The sequence below is a fragment of the Camelina sativa genome, chromosome 7 (genome assembly GCF_030686135.1).
Source record: "Camelina sativa cultivar CO46 ecotype springtype chromosome 7, ASM3068613v1".
NCBI classification, from domain to species: Eukaryota; Viridiplantae; Streptophyta; class Magnoliopsida; order Brassicales; family Brassicaceae; genus Camelina; species Camelina sativa.
In genome coordinates this window covers 9,992,193-10,002,068 of record NC_141886.1, presented here as the reverse complement: position 1 = coordinate 10,002,068, position 9,876 = coordinate 9,992,193, and the positions used below count along the sequence as shown (strand labels likewise).

The window sequence follows — 9,876 nt, the reverse complement described above, 5'->3', positions numbered from 1 at the left end:
GTTTCTCATCAGCAACTTGGATCAAGGAGTCAAAGAGAGAGAAGATCAAGGAAACACTTAATGGGTCAATTAAAGAACTTATGGCCAAAGAAAGCATGGAAATTTCTATTGGGGATGATATCTATCAAGTCCAGCCTACTTTGAGCCTAATACAAGCCCAAAAAAGCCCAAAATAATCACTTTATTTTGTGGTCAAAGAAGAGTGACGAAAATAAGAGATACATGCATCAAGAGTCACTTTGGAAACATGCACCAAGATTTGAGTCGTCATTCAACTTAGTATCTTTAATGTTTTTAGTTTCAAGAATAATCAATACTTGGATTTGTGACCAAGTTTTCTATCCCTATATAAACACATGTAACCTCATTTGAGAAAAAATTCAATCAAAAAAATTTTTATCTTTTATTTGAGAGTGGTTAACTCCTTTGTTCTTTTTAGAACTTGTTTTTTCTCCTTGGTGGGTTACATCAAAGAGTTTTCGGTATATCAAGTGATTCCGCCGCACTTGACGTTGCCATTCATTAGCTGAGGATTGAAGAGTTGTTACAAGAGAGTCTAGGGCACAAGGATTTTCGGGATTCGTCTCACGCCTTGTCATCTGTCTCCGCGAAGCTTCTATCTAAAGTTCCACCGCCTTGCTTTGTTTGGTTTGTTTTAAGAGAGTTTGGGGCATAAGGATTTTTGAGTTTATCTCACGCCTTATCATCCTACCTACCTTAGAGCGTCGATTTCTTGGGAGGATCACATCAAAGCGGTTTTGTCTCAAAATTTCACAACTTTTAAAGATATGGTAAAAAAATTAGCAATAAAATTTTTTAATTTTTTATATTAAATTATACCAATATATTCCTGACGTAATCTTACGTTATATAAGATAAGTATAGAACAAGAGAGGCATTTCTGACGTAAGACATGCATGCACAACGTAGTAGACACCAAACTAGTAGTGTGTGACAAAAATAACATGCAGCGAGAATATTTAATTATAAAAAGAAACCATAGGTATGGCGTGAATTTAACTTTATCTTCGATATTAAATTCTAATGATAAATTATAATAAATAATTAAATGTCAGGTATATGATGACATGTGGAAAAACGGTCCATTCTCCCTCGAATTTACTTTATCCCATGCATTTCTGAAACTTTCCATTATGTTTGTGCCCCCATAAACTCTAGTTAGATTTGAATATCCCATATCAATCATATAAATCCGGATGAAATCCCCAAATCGTGAGACGGTATTATTGTGCAACAGATGATGACTAGGACTACATGTAATCATTAAAACAACTTCGTTTTAGCACCTAACACACGTTCTTACACAGACTAAACTTAAACGACGTCGTTTAAAGAATTGGGGGTTTTTTCGATTTAGGGTTCGTCTTCTTCCTTCCTTCAGAAAAGAAATCGAAAAATTGAGAGACTAAAACAAAGAGAAACACTGAGAGATCGAGGAGCGAAGGAGTTGTAGCTAAAATGGGTGAAAGAGGAAGAGGAATTCCGAGGAAACGTAGATGTGGAGAGAATGCATTCTTGAGAACATCAAAGACTGTGAAAAATCCAGGGACACTTTTTAATGCATGTCCATTTGCAAATGAGGTAATGGTTGTATTATTGGGTAGTTAAGCTAGAAATTTTAATATATTCTTTAATTATGTTGCGGAAAAGTCGTGATCACTTGTTCAAGTGGACAGATGAATCAATGGTTTGAAGAGATTGAAGATATGATTCTGAGAATTGATGATCTTGAAGAAGCTTCATGGACCTTAAGAAAATGTTTACAAGTATGCGAATCAGAAATGGAAACTCTTGCAATGGAGACTCATGTGAAGCTGTGGTCTGCGGATTTGAGAAAGAGCTAAGGGTTTTGAGAAATAGGTTCAAGGATGCAAGATGGAATTGCGTGGGTTGAAGAACATTGTTGTGTGTGTTGTGTTGATGGTTCTTGTTTATGTGTTTGTATTGTAATATGTATGTCATGGTAGATGTGCAAGGTGTTGTGTTTGTGTTTGAGACAATATTTAAGAAATGAGATTAGTTCAAAATACTGGAACCAAAACATGATGTAAAGGTTCTTACACAGACCAAAACATGAACTTAAAGGTTATTACACCAGACCAAAACATGAACTTAAAGGTTCTTACATAGACCAATATTACTTGAACCAAAACATTAACTTAAATGTTCGTAAAATATCCCAAACACTCATTCATCCCAGAGACGTTTTTCTTAATAACCTGCGAATTCAATCAATAACTTGACTTTGAGATGGCTGACTTGATCCGATGCACACCTTGTTGTTCCAACCACTTTAGACTTTTTTGAATGTCTATAATCCAAAGGTCCACTTTGCTTGCAGCCCCTTGTGTTATGGCCAGCCTCACCACATCTTCCACAATGGATGATCCTCCATTCTCTGGTAACTTTAAGCTCTTTTCCCTTCTTTTGTGGTGACTCATTCCTCTCCTTGATTCTTTTAGGGACACTGCTTCTACCTTGAGTTACCAGCTTGGTGGTGGTTGTATCTCAGTCTGACCATACTTAGGCCAAAGGTTTGTTCCTCTAACTGCATCTATATGTGCATTGTACTTATTCCTCCACCTAGAAGTCAAATACCAAGAAGATATATAGTCCTCTACCTTGAGTTTCTTGATTGAAATCACCTTAAAATCATGCAGACAAGAAATGCCTGACATCTCCCACTTCCAGCATGTGCAAGAACGCATGGCCATGTGAAGCTTATACGATGATTTCTTCTCCTTAACCTCATACTCACCTGGACCAGCAGGAATGGCTGTACAGTTTAATATCTTCCTCTGCTCTAGTTTCACCCTCTCCATCGCCTTTATACTATATTGACCTTTGTGATTATTTGCCTTTTTCCTTCTAATATCTATGTGCACCATTGCTCTTCTCCTGATAGTTTCAAGCATTTCCACCAATGGCAACTCTCTTGTAACTTTAATGGCATTGTTAAATAACTCATTGATGTTGTTACTTACATCATCACAAGAGGATGTTGGCTTGAAATAGGCAAGACTACAGTTTTTGGGATTCTTCTGCATCACTAATTCGTAGACATTCATGTCATACATCTTCAACTTCTCCAAGCGTGTGATATATTGTGCGCTGTTGTAACTCTTGGCAACCTTCCAGAACTTTGCTTTCATGTCAGACCTATGTGAATGATTCTTGTTTAGGTTAGCATATATGTGTCTTGCACACATACGACACTCAACTTGTGGCAATAGCTCAAAAACAACATTCAATAAACCCTGAAATCATCAAAGAATAATTATTCTGTAGAAAATAATAACTAGATGAGAGTTATAGATGTTGTAATTACCTTATGTCTGTCTGAAATGAGTGTAAAGCCAGAACCATCTCTCATATTCAAATAAGACTGCAACTTTCCAATGAACCACTTCCAGTGGTCTTTATTCTCTTTGTCCACAATAACCCATGCAAGTTGATACATTTGATTATTTGAATCGCGTCCAACGGCAGCCAACAACTGTCCTTTTGTGTTGTATTTGAGAATGCAACCATCAATGCCAAATATTGGACGAGAATATTGACACCATGTTTTCTTAATCCTAGCCAAGCAGACGAGAATATTGACATCTGTAGAAGACATCTAGTCCTCCACCTTCTCCTTCAAATGTATCTACCTCCACAGTTGATCCTATATTAGAACTACAAAAAACGAAAAACACAAAAATTAACAAAGCACAAACTGATGGACATATACAAAATAACCAAAGAAGGAGTGACTTACTCTAATAACTCAAGTCGATAGTCTTTGAGTCTTGAGTATTGCTCATCATGCTCTTCTTGAATCATCTCCAATGCTCTTGCCTTTGCCTTCCTACATTGGTCACCAGATGCGAACAAATTCCAATGCTTCTGGATATCCGCTTGAATGGTTTTAGGCATCAGTTTCGGATTCTCTCAAAGTTCATCCAAAAAAAACCTAGCAATAACCTCTTTAGTAATAATCTTTCTATAACCACTAACATTGCAGCTGTGATCATCATTGAAGGCTTTTACAGTCCACTTCTGCAATTTTGTTTCATAAGAACAATAAATTCGCCATGCACAGGGTTCGATCTCTTCTTCTTCATTTTCTGGATTCTCTCCTTGATCCTTATATGCAGTTTCTACTTGATCTTTATCTGCGGTCTCTCTTTGATCTTGCTCTACGGTTTCTTGTCCCTCACCAGCATTTGGATCCTCTCCTTTATGTGCACATCCACTTGCACATTTAAGTTATGATCTATCCTTATCCCATCGCACATATTCTATATTTCTTTATGTCTTCAACACATAATCCACAATTGCTTTCTTGAACGCCTCTAAGCTGTCAAACACTTGCTAAAACTTCAACTCACCACTACCTTTGACATATCTAACATACTCATCAGTCTCATCATCTTCACCACCAGACTCCACAGGTGTCACATACTCATCATACTCATCATCTAAATCAACAAAACCAGCCACATTTCTTTCCACTCTTACTTCTTCTTCAAACTGTTCATCTTCACAAAATCTTTCTTCTTCATTGGCTTCTTCCTCATCTTCATCACAATAAGGCTCCACAAAGATATCAAAGTTTTTGATCCAAGCTGATGCCAAACACATTTTCTTGAAATTTTCATCACCATTTGTCATTGCTTTCCGGTCTTCTTGTCCTTCAAAAGGCAACTTATACCATACTCGTTGACCATACAAACTAACTGGAAGATGATTCATCATTTGTTTAAATAACTCACTCGCTTTTGCTTCTATATACCGAACACAACCACCATCATACTAGACATGGCAACCAACCTTTACAAATTTTCCACTGTGGTGATATATCATGGTTTATGTGTTTTTTAACCATGATATAAGGAGTCTTTTAGAGTCTTTTGATTTGTTCTCTAGGATGTTTTTGAGGCTTTACAGGTTTTCTAGGATTTTAGCATGGATGGAGCAAACTGAAGCGATTTGGATCATTTTGGAGCAATTCATCAAGGAAGAGAAGTTGGATTCGATTCAGAGTGATGGTGCCGATCAGCACCACCTTGGTGTCGGTCGACACCCTGTTTTGTTTGCGAGAGAAGCCAAGTTTTGGAAGTTATACAAATTTGCCCGAAGTTTTCCATAATTGCAACACAAGTCCCTGACGTGTTTTTGGACATATAAATAGTATTTTTAGGTTTTAGAAACCCCTAAGTACTGCAGTGATCTCTTAATTTGAGAGAGTATCTCTAGGGTTTAATTTGAGCTTATCAAATTTTGGCGCTGTTGCCGGGAACTCTTTGATCTACCATTAGATTTGAGTTTTTGATTTTGTCTAAATTTTTCTTTTTATTTTCAACTAACACGTTTTTGTTTTTCTTCTCTTGTGTGTTTCAGGTACATGCCAAATAAACCTAACACAAGGAGCAACAAGATTGGTCCTATTATGAAGCTTACAAATCAAGAGTTGGGAAAAATTGAGCGTGAAAACCGAAAAGCAGCCAAATCCTTGAAGATGTTTAACACAGTAATTCTGATGCGTGATGAGGATGGTGCTTTGAGAGATCAAGAGGGCCACTTGTGCAATGAGCAGGGCCAAAAGCTTGATGCAGAAGGGAATGTTATCGTTGAAGTTGTTGTTGGCGACGAGCAAGCTGCTGTTGTCGATGGTGTCGATCGACACCAACAGGGTATCGATCGACACCCCATTCCTGCAGACGGGCATGGAGCTGCAAACCATGTTAATAATCCGGTTCGAAGACAGGAGAACAACCGAGACTTGATCAGGACCATTGCAGACTTCAACATTGCTGATTTGATGTATGAGAACTGCTCTGCAATTGTTCCTCCTCCATTCCCCAAGAATGATTTTGAGCTTAAGCATGCTTACTTCCAGCTAGTTGGGCAAAGACCTTTCTATAACCTGCCCCATGAGAAACCTTTGGATCACATTGAGCACTTTGAAGACCTTGTAACTAGTATCAAAGCTAATGGATTAACTGAAGACTACATCTACTGCAAGCTTTTTCCATACTCACTTGCAGGAAAAGCATCTCATTGGTTGAAGCAGTTGCCAGCTGGATCTTTGACATCTTGGCAACAAATCAAGGTGGCTTTCCTGAACTATTTCTATTATGATGCAATGTCTGATGAGCTGAGAGTCAAGCTGTCCTCTTTCACGCAAACACCAGATGAAGCTTTCAAGGCAGCTTGGGGTGAGATTCAAGGCTTATCAGAGGGATTGTCCACACCATGGCTTTTCAAGAGTGAAACAATCCGACCCATTTTTTTTTAATTAATAGGTAATAAATATAAATATAATATAAACTACAACTAGTGGTCCCATACCCACTAGCCACCCATCCACAACCACATACAACAGCGGAAATAGCAATATCAATAAATATCTAATAATAATATAACCAATAAATATCCATAACAACAATCCAATAATCAAACATCAAGAAACATGAAACCGACAACCTAACAATGTTCTTAAAAACCCAACTCTAGCAACCTAGCAATGCCAGACAACATACAATCAAGTCCCTAGAATCCTCCTCTTCATCGCCTTGATTCGACGATCACACTTTGCCTTTACCTGCACCACAAACACATATTGAGATGCATGAGTATTTGATAAACACTCAGTGAGGCAATCCTCCCATCTACTGGGCTATACACACAAGCAACAGTGATTCCAATGTTCCAAACAAACAACAAACAAAACATACAAACCAGGAAAACAAACATCGTCTCGCTGGAAGGGAGGTGTCGACCGACACTAGCCAAGTGTCGACCGACACTGGCATTGGTGTCGACCAACACTACCCCACAATGTCGATCGATGCCTGTTTGCTGGTGTCGACCGACACCACTTGGAGTCGATCGACACTCCACCTACAACTGCATTCCGCTGCGAAGTCGAGAGTCAAATCTCACTCCCAAACTCCACCAACTCGTCCAATACTCATAACCCAAGCCAGAAACATCCTTAGAAAGCTGTAGCAACCATTCTCCAGCAAGAAAACAAATAAACAACAACACACAAGCAAGAACAAGGAAATCAATGGCTTAGATTAGTCATGGTCATGCACTCATCTCTTTGCAGGAAGATTTGGACCAACAGTAACGAATCCTACACTCCCAGCAACCTTCTAACACGTTCCTGGCCATGGATCTTCACTCCCACAGCAAGATCTCACCAAAAATACCTTGAAATCTCACAAACTCTCTCAAGAACCTTTAGGAACTGTTTTCTCCTCTTCCTCTCATTCTCAAGCGGCTTAAGACAACAAAAACAAGACCCTAGGTCGTTTTCCCCCTTTTAAACCTCGGTTCAATGATTTTCCTTAAACCAAACCGGACCAAAACGATCAAAAACTCGATCTGGTCGAACCAGAAATTAGTGGTGTCGACCGACACCCACCCTTAGTGTCGATCGACACCCTCCCCCAAAACGCACAGTTTTGGTTCGCGGGCGTTATAATTCTCTTCCACCAATATAGATTCGTCCTCGAATCTCAAACAACCATCAGCCAAGGACTCCATTGAAACCGTCTCCACGGTCCACACTCCTCCGACCGAGCTACGAAAGGTCACCTCTAGGCGATAGACTCACGCTCAAGGCATTATTTGCTCTTTAATTTTGGACTTTCCTTTACTCATAGGCCTAAACCTTGAGTTTTTATTGGCTCCTCATAAGACCCAAGTCTGCATGCCATAATGTTGGCTCCTCATCGGGCCAAGGCCCGCATGCCATAATATATATAAGGAAAAATCCAATACTCGTCTCTCGGGTTGTCACCCTACAGCGCGCCCCCAGATCGTCATTCGAAGTCGATATACCAACCATACTCCTAAGCCACAAAGTCTCAGAATATGGCAGTACTAGGAGAACCTAAGTATCCCAAGAGTCGCGAGCAAACAATTCTGAACACGTCTGAGTCCTATCCCTATCCAAGTTTCCTTCCCGTGGCTCGCGTAAAACAACACGATGCCCTACCAACCACATATCCCCTCACTGGGATACCTCATGACCACACAAGGATCATCTCACTGCCCAACGGGCCGCCACAAAGACCAAACAAATGTCCTAAACAGGACCGCCACCAAGGCCAAACAAATGTCCTAAACAGGACCGTCACCAAGGCCAACAAAATGTCCTAAACAGGACCGCCACCAAGGCCAAACAAATGTCCTAAAAAGGACCGCCACCAAGGACACTCGTCCCGAAGGACCGTCACAAAGACCATCTGTCCCGAAGGACCGCCACAACAGGCACTCTGGCTAAACAGCCCGCCACAGAGGCCACACTCTAGCTAAACAGCCCACCACAAAGGCCACACAATGTCTAAACAGCCCGCCATATAGGCCACACAATGGCTAAACAACCCGCCATAAAGGCCACACAATATCTCGAAAGACCGCCACTAAGGCCACACAATGACTAAAAAATCCGCCACTAAGGCCACACAAGCCACTCCACGGCTTCCCCCACTAAAAAGAAAATTTTTTTAACGCACATAAAACTTTCCACTTTTACCACTTTCCACTTTTGGAAACTTTCCACTTTAGGAAACCTCCCTCCAAAAAACCCCACCTTACGAAAACTTTGTACCCCGAGCACCACCTTATCTTGTTACTTAGTCGCACAACCAACCACCCCAAGCAACCAAGTAAACAAGAGAGATGGGCTGGAATACTCCATTCCCGCTCTAGCCACGGATTACAAATGGGACCAGGCTAGACAAGCTCATGTCGCGGCTTGCTTCTCATACCACTTCTTAAACCTTGCCTTCATCCTCGCCTCAAGCTCCCAAGTCTGCTCCTCAAAACCATCACAGTCCCAAAGGACTCTCATCAAAGAAATCTTCTTCTTCCGAAGTGCCTCGATCCTCCTCTCGAGAACCCTCACTGGTCTCGCCTCCAAAGTCATGTTAGGCTGAAGATCCTCAGGAATCTTAACTAACAACCGATCATCCTCACGGAGACACTTCCTCAACATAGAAACATGGAAAACCTTATGGAATGCACGCATAACCTCAGATAACTCCAGTCTATAAGCCACTGGTCCAACACACTCAATCACTCTGAACGGACCCATATACCTCGGACTCAACTTAGTCTTAGTCAATGACCTGTTCGGACCCCGCAATATGGCCATATTGAGGTACACTCTGTCACCAACCTGAAACTCAAGATTTGTCCTCCTCCTATCGGCGTAACTCCTCTGCCGATCCTGAGCTTCCTTCATGTGTAAGCAAACTCTACGAGGTTCAGGTGATTTGCCCAATAGCCACCCCAATCCAACACACACATCCTCAGCAAATCCTCCAGCGTCTGAATCGTCCTCTCTGACTGCCCATCTGTCTGGGGATGATAAGTTGTACTCATATGCACCTTAGTCCCCATCTCTGCCTGAAACGCTCTCCAGAACACCGACATGAACTTAGAATCCCTATCAGACACAATGCTCGCTGGCACCCTATGCAAACTGACTATCTCCTTCACATACTTCTTAGCCAAGACCGTTGCTCCATCAGTCTTCTTAATGGCCAGAAAATGTGCTGACTTAGTCAACCGGTCAACAATGACCCAAATAGCATCAAATGTCCTGGACCCTGGCAAACCTACCACGAAGTCCATAGTAATCGTATCCCACTTCCACTCTGGAATGGGAAGACTCTTTAGTAACCCTCCTGGAACCTAATGCTCAGCCTTCACGAGCTGGCACACATCGCACCTCGCGACCCAACTAGCTACATCCTTCTTCATCCCGATCCAATGATAGTACCTCATGAGATCACGGTACATCTTAGTCGCCCCTGGATGAATAGAAAACTTGCTCCCATGAGCCTCTCTCAG

At 41.0% G+C, this 9,876-nt stretch overlaps 1 non-coding gene and 2 pseudogenes across 1 annotated transcript; 1 reads left to right on the top strand and 2 right to left on the bottom strand.

Moving 5' to 3' along the window:
- The first annotated feature begins 1,479 nt into the window (after positions 1-1,479).
- On the top strand, positions 1,480-2,059 carry LOC104700853 (uncharacterized; annotated as a pseudogene).
- A 173-nt stretch (positions 2,060-2,232) lies between these two features.
- On the bottom strand, positions 2,233-4,761 carry LOC147941130 (uncharacterized; annotated as a pseudogene).
- A 1,399-nt stretch (positions 4,762-6,160) lies between these two features.
- On the bottom strand, positions 6,161-6,268 carry LOC147941129 (small nucleolar RNA R71). Its single transcript, XR_015563007.1, has one exon. It is a non-coding gene; the product is annotated as a small nucleolar RNA R71 (small nucleolar RNA).
- Between the last annotated feature and the right edge of the window lie 3,608 nt (positions 6,269-9,876).